The sequence below is a fragment of the Actinia tenebrosa genome, unplaced genomic scaffold (genome assembly GCF_029948245.1).
Source record: "Actinia tenebrosa isolate PJP-AT-01 unplaced genomic scaffold, QUT_ActTen_1.0 PGA_scaffold2__45_contigs__length_23673736, whole genome shotgun sequence".
Taxonomy (NCBI): Eukaryota; Metazoa; Cnidaria; class Anthozoa; order Actiniaria; family Actiniidae; genus Actinia; species Actinia tenebrosa.
In genome coordinates, this window is record NW_028292579.1 from 14896987 (window position 1) to 14903649 (window position 6663).

At 43.1% G+C, this 6663-nt stretch overlaps 1 pseudogene; it reads right to left on the reverse strand.

Annotated features, from left to right (window-relative positions):
- Window positions 1-4015: 4015 nt before the first annotated feature.
- On the reverse strand, window positions 4016-6268 carry LOC148909361 (uncharacterized; annotated as a pseudogene).
- Between the last annotated feature and the right edge of the window lie 395 nt (window positions 6269-6663).

A 6663-nucleotide genomic window follows, 5' to 3' on the forward strand; every position in this document is an offset into this window, starting at 1 on the left:
GTGCTGGTTCTTTGGTCTTCTTTATTTGTTCCCTGTTCCTGCGGTACTCTGCTCCATCTTCCGTTTCCACCGTGTAAGACCGTTGATCCAGTCTGGCTTTGACCATGGCTTTTTTCCATACCTTGCCACCTGCTATAAATGGTTTCATCCTGACTACATCACCTTCTTCGAGAGGCTCTAGCTCCTTTGTTGACCTGTTGTAGTATTGGGCCTGCCTCTCTTGCCGCCTAATCATTGATGTGACTTCCTTCTCAGGGACTGTGGTGCGGGGTTTTAACATCTCCTGCGTGGTTGGAAGCAGTGTCTTTGTGCGTCTGCTCATCAAGCTGGGCTTGATTCCATGCCTTGCGTCGGCGTGTTTCTGTGGTCAAGGATGGCTAAGAACGTGTCAGTGCCTGCTTTGGTCGTCTTTTCTATGAGTCTCTTGGCTGTTTTGACCGCCGACTCTGCTTTTCCATTTGCTCGGCTATTGTATGGACTTGTGGGGGTGTGTTCAAACTCATACGAGTTCGCAAATTGTCTGAACTCCCTTGACGCAAATTGAGGTCCGTTATCTGTGACGACCTGGTCAGGTATCCCATACCTAGCGAAATGACCTTTGAGCTTTGTGATGATTGTCTTGGACTTCATGTCGCTTGGTAGACTGTCAACTTCCCAGAAATTGCTAAAATAGTCTACTCTTATCAAGTACTCCCGACCTTCGATCTCAAACAGGTCAACCCCTACTTTCTCCCAGGGTCGTGTGGGCACCTAATGGGACATCAGCGGTTCCCTCTGCTGGCTTGTTTCGAACATTCTGCATGTCTCGCACGATTCAATCATCTGCTTGATTTCCGCTGAGAACCCCGGCCAGTAGACGCATTCTCTTGCCCTGCGAAGGCATGCCTCAATTCCCATATGTGATGCGTAAAGTTTTGTCTTTATCATTTGACGGAGCTTTACTGGGATGACAACACGCTGTCCTCGGAATATGAGGCCGTCTTGAACTGTGAACTCATCGCGCGTATTGAAGAAAGGACGTACCTCGATAGGCAAACCCTCCTTGTTGTCCGGCCACCCTTGCATGATGACCGTTTTCAGCTTCTGTAATGCAGGATCTTCTTGCGTTTCCTTCCTGATTTCTGCTAATCTGTCTTCCGCTATTGGCAGATAGCTGGCCATATTGACGTGCTCGAACTCTCGGTCTTCCAGCCTGCCTTCGGTACTGAGGGGTGCTCTTGACAGCATGTCAGCTATGTACATGTTTTTTCCTCGCTCGTATATCAAGGTGACGGTGTACTTCTGTAGGCGCATCATCATCCCTTGGAGCCGCCTTGGAGCTGCTGCTAGTGGTTTTTTCCAGATAGATTCCAGTGGCTTATGGTCACTGTAAACGATTACTGGTCGACCAAAGGTGTACTGGTTGAACTTCTCGAGGGAAAATACTATTGCTAGCATTTCCTTTTCTATCTGGGCGTACCTCTGCTCTGTGGTCGTGAGGGCTCTGCTCGCGTACGCTATTGGTCTTCCGTTCTGCAAGAGTGCTGCTCCCAGTCCCTTTTGGCTTGCGTCGCATTGTATGCTTAAGGGTAGTGTGGGGTCGTAGTAACCTAGTATGGGTGCTTGAGATACTAGCTCTTTTACTTGAGTGAATGCGTCTTCCTGCTCCTTGCCCCACTGCCACTCGGCTTCTTTCCGCGTTAGCCGTCGTATGGGCTCCATGACGTCAGCCAGCTGTGGCAAGAATCTGGAAAGGTAATTCACGAACCCATTAAGACGTTGTATTCCTTCGACGTCGGTGGGGGGCTTCATCTCTTTGATGGCTTTGGCTTTCCCTGGGTCTACCTTGAGTCCCTCGCTGGTGAAGGTGTGTCCCATGAACGAAACCTCTTTTCGTCGGAGCTTGAGTTTTTCTGGATTTAGTGCAATGCCTTTATCTCTACATCTCTGTAGTAGGGCTCTCAGGTTTTTGTCGTGGTTTTCATTGGCTTCCTTTTCATCTTTGCCCACTCCGTATATTAGGATGTCATCTACGATGTCGAGGATGCCGCTCACGCCCTCTAGTGCTTGGTTTACGCGTTTCTGGAATATCTCTGAGGATGCTGATAATCCAAATGGGAGCCTCAGCCAACGGTACCGGCCAAAAGGTGTGGAGAATGTTGTTAGTTGGCTTGATTCATCGTCTAGTACGCAATGCCAGTATCCCGACCTTAAATCTGCTGTTGAGAATACTCTGGCACGTGACAGTTCCGGCAGGACATCATCCAAGACAGGGAGCTGATAGGTCTCGCGCTGAAGCACGTTGTTCAACGGTCGCGGATCGATGCATACCCTCAGTGCCCCTGACTTCTTTGTCGCTAGAGCAAGGGCGCTTACCCAAGGGGTTGGCTCTTCCACTGGGGCTAGGAATCCTAGGTTCACATACTTGTCTAGTTCATCTCTCAGCTTCTCTTTAAGTGCTGCCGGTACTCTGCGGGTGGGGGTTATGACAGGGGTGGCGTCATCTTTGGTTGTTAGATGGACTAAACCAGGTGGAGTTCCCAATTTGCGGTTGAAAACGTCGCTGTACTCTTTAACGATGGCTTCTGCAGTGTTCACCTGACTGATCTTCTGATTGTCTCTGATAGGAGCCGCTGTTGTATTGAAATGCTCGTGATTTACTGTGATGATCTTCATCTGCTGGATCGCTCTAGCCCCGAGAAGAGGGGTAAATCCCTCGTCAACCACAATGAACTCAACTGAATACCTTTTCCGATTCTTGGGGTTTCGTAGAGAAGCTCGCGTTATCCCTATAGGTCGAACTTGGGTACCATTCCACATCTTCAACGTTTTGTTGGTGGGGCGAATTTCTTGACTGCGCACGTATTTTCTGGGCAAAATGTTTACCGATGCTCCACAGTCTATTTGGAACTGTATTTTTTCTCCGTCAATCAGCATCTCTGCGTATATCTCCTTGGCGTACGTCGGTTCTGAAATCTGAGCTACGAGTTCTTCTTCCATGTAGATGCTTGTGACGAATTCTTCGTCTTCAGAATCGGTTTGATCTTGCACACTGTTTGTGTTTTGTTTCTGTCGGCATACGATAGCAAAGTGGTTCTTGATCCCACAGTTCTGGCACTGCTTGCCCCATGCTGGACAGCATTCTCTCGATCTTTCGTGTTGTTTTCCGCAATATATACATGCTCTCTTTGAATTTTTTGATCTGGCATTCCAATCATTCCTTTGTTTCCGCTCGTATGTGTGCTTCTGACTATGTTTGGCAGATTGTACACGGTTTACTTCTTCGCTATGGCCCGATGCAATGGCTTTCATTTGAGTGTTTGCCGTCTCTGAGCTGCGGCAGATATCGATGCATTTTTCTAGTGTAAGCTGGCGCTCCTGGAGTAGTTTTTGTCTAGTTTTCTTGCACCAAATGCCAAAGACGATTCTATCTCTGATAAGCGAGTCATGCAACGCGCCGAAATTACATGTTTTTGCCATGTTTTTTAGATCGATGAAATACGCATCTATGCTCTCTGCTTCTCCTTGGTTTCTGCTGTTGAATCTAAACCGCTCGAACGTTTCGTTGACTTGCCCTATTGCGTATTGTTGGAACTGTTCTAGTATCTTATCGAGTTTCGTTTTGTCGTCCGCGTCTTGAAATGAGAAACCGTTGTATATTTTTAGCGCGTCCTGGCCAATGCAATGTAGAAAAAGGGCTACTCTATACGCTTCTGGCTGCTTATCGAGGGACGTGATGATCGAATAATTTTGCCATACCTGGAGAAAGTGTTTCCAGTTTTCGGCCAAGTTTCCTTCGAAACTTAGCGGTGTTGGCGGCTGGATGTTGGCTGGTTGCATGACCACGGTGGCTTGTGTACTGGTGCTGCTTGAAGTAGAAATTTCTTTGTTCATTGTGAGGATTGGTTCGGATATTTACTCCCTGGCTGCCACCATGTTATGTTATGCTTTATTGGGTACTAGTGTTGGATCCTATACTGGTGATTACACACGGCCATATACTACAAGATCAGTTCTGAAATCAAACTAAGTAATTCTATATAGGGTGTGACGTAATGTCACGCCATGAACAGTAACATAATATAACAACCTGAAGTGTAGATGTTATTGGAAAAGTTGACTGAGAGCTACTTGTCACACTGCTTGATGATGCAGACGTTGCTTTTGTTAATGCATTTACTGCATTTACGATTGTCTCCTCCAGCTTATTTCCCACTCTGGGGCACCATACACCTGAAACAACAGCAACATCGTCCAACTGATCTGTTGATAAGTTAATTCCCATACTACGTCCCCCATATTGTTCAGGAAAAGAGAAAATGTGATCAGGGATTCCTGTGGGAAGATCTAGATTTTTTTGTTCACGAATTCTGTGTGTATTCCACTACTGGATAAAGACATCACATTCTCGTTGAACAATCGGTATGTAGACATAAGCAAGTATTTCTCTATTCAACCGATTGTGAGGATCAAACTCTAATAATAATAATAATAATAAAACTTTATTTAAAGAGGGGACACACAACAGTTATAATAAAACACATCGTACTGAAAACCCAGTGGCCCTCTGAAAATTAAAACTATAAAAAACTAAGAAATACTAAAAAATACATAATCGAAAAAAATGGAAATGAATCAACAAAATTTAACAACAAACTAAACGTGAATAAAAAATAAATAAAATTAAGGAATCTCTAATAAAAAAAATAAAAAAAGTAATTAAAAAAATCTAATAAAATGTTAAACTTTCTTTCTGATATCCTAAGTACTTAACGTACAAACCCTTTTTAAGGCCCTTAAATGATTGTGATTGCTTAATGTCATTGTTCATACTGTTCCATAATTTAATGGCTCTAACAGTAAAAGTTCTACCAACCTCGGTCTGTCGATGAAAGAGGGGGCACCTAAAATTATATTTCTTAAAACGAGTATTTCTATTATGTATATCAGCGTTCGTAAGAAGGTTTTCATTCATATATTCAGGGGTCTGTCCATTAATTCTCTTATACATAAGTGCTCCGGTAGTAATAAGTGTTTCTTGATAAAATGGTATCCAATCGAGAGAATTGAACAAGTCTATCGATCTAGAGTTCATATCTGCTTCTGTGATAATCCTTGCAGCCCTCTTTTGAAGACGGAATAGTCTATTAAGACTATCTGAAGAGCATGATGACCAGACAGGAGAAGCGTAACTTAGAGTTGGTTTTATGATAGTACTGTAGTATATTTCCCTTTGTGAACGCTTCAGATACGGACTAATCCTTCGCAGAACACCAATACGCTTAGATACCTTAGATGATAGCTCCTCGACATGTGCTTCGTAAGTTAAGTCATCGTCTAAGACCACACCAAGAAGTTTATGCTTTTCAACTTGTTCTATATTTGATCCATTGATTGTTAAGTTGAATTGGGATTTTTCACTGTTCATGCGTTTCCGTAGGCGTTTACCAGCGACAAGCATGGCCTTTGTCTTGCAATCATTGACAAATAACTTATTTATCCTAGACCACTGACTGATAGAACTCAAGTCCTCATTCACCTTGCTAGATAACACAGGGCTATTTACCTTTGAACTTAATGATAAAGTAGCATCGTCTGCGTAGATTGATACTTTCGAGTTTGGAATGTAAAGTGGCATGTCATTGATAAAGATCAGGAACAAAATTGGTCCCAAAATGGAACCTTGGGGGACACCATGCTGTATCTCTAGAAGAGAGGATGATGTAGAGTTCACTTTAACATATTGTTGTCGGCCAGATAAATATGAGGTAAACCACTGAAATGCCAAATCCTCAAATTGGTACATTTGCAGTTTTCTAAGAAGAATACCATGATTAATGGAATCAAAAGCCTTTTTAAAATCGATGAATAACAAGCCGGTGACTTTGTCACTGTCCATAATATACTCTATCCCTCTTAAAAGAGTCATTAGCTGCTCTTTAAAGAATTTTTCCAATCGTTCGTGGAGATCTCTCCACCATCTCTCAACTCAATCTTGTTGCTGGTTGAAGGGCCATATATAATGGAATCTGTTGGCTCTTCCAAAATATCAAACTGGTTGATAAGATAAACATGTATGGTAGCCATTTTCCCCGTTTCAGTCCCTTTATCAATTCTCAAATTTCTTGGAAGAATTCCCGCATTGTATAGATATTTTAGGTACATTTTCCCTATTAATACAGGGTCTGAGTTTGAGTAGCACACGAACAAATACCATATTTTGCGGGAGAAAGTATCATTGCAGCCATAAACGTCGAGGGGAAATGTATTATTCTGATATCCGCACAGTTTATCATACCCATCTAAAGATATCACCCATAATGGCTCTTCTGATGTGAAATGTCCCTTCGGCGTTTTCTTTTTTCTTTGTAAATTTCTGGCTTCCATCCCCTCTGGATCCAACTCGGATATCACATTGTAAACAAGATATCGTGGGACCTTAATGTCGTGTTCTGTCCTCAGTTTCTGGTTCATTGCTCTGTAGCCTAAGAGTTTGCCAGGTCCCTGTAATTCCTTTTCAACAGCCTGTGATACTGTAGCAATAGAAGTATCATAATCTACATAGTAAATATTGAAATGGCGTAGTCTTCGATCAAGTGTTGCTAAACTCCAATTGTAGTTCGGATAATCACGCTTTACGAAGTCAAAAACTTCAGATCTCTTCATGTTTTGGCTAACATACTT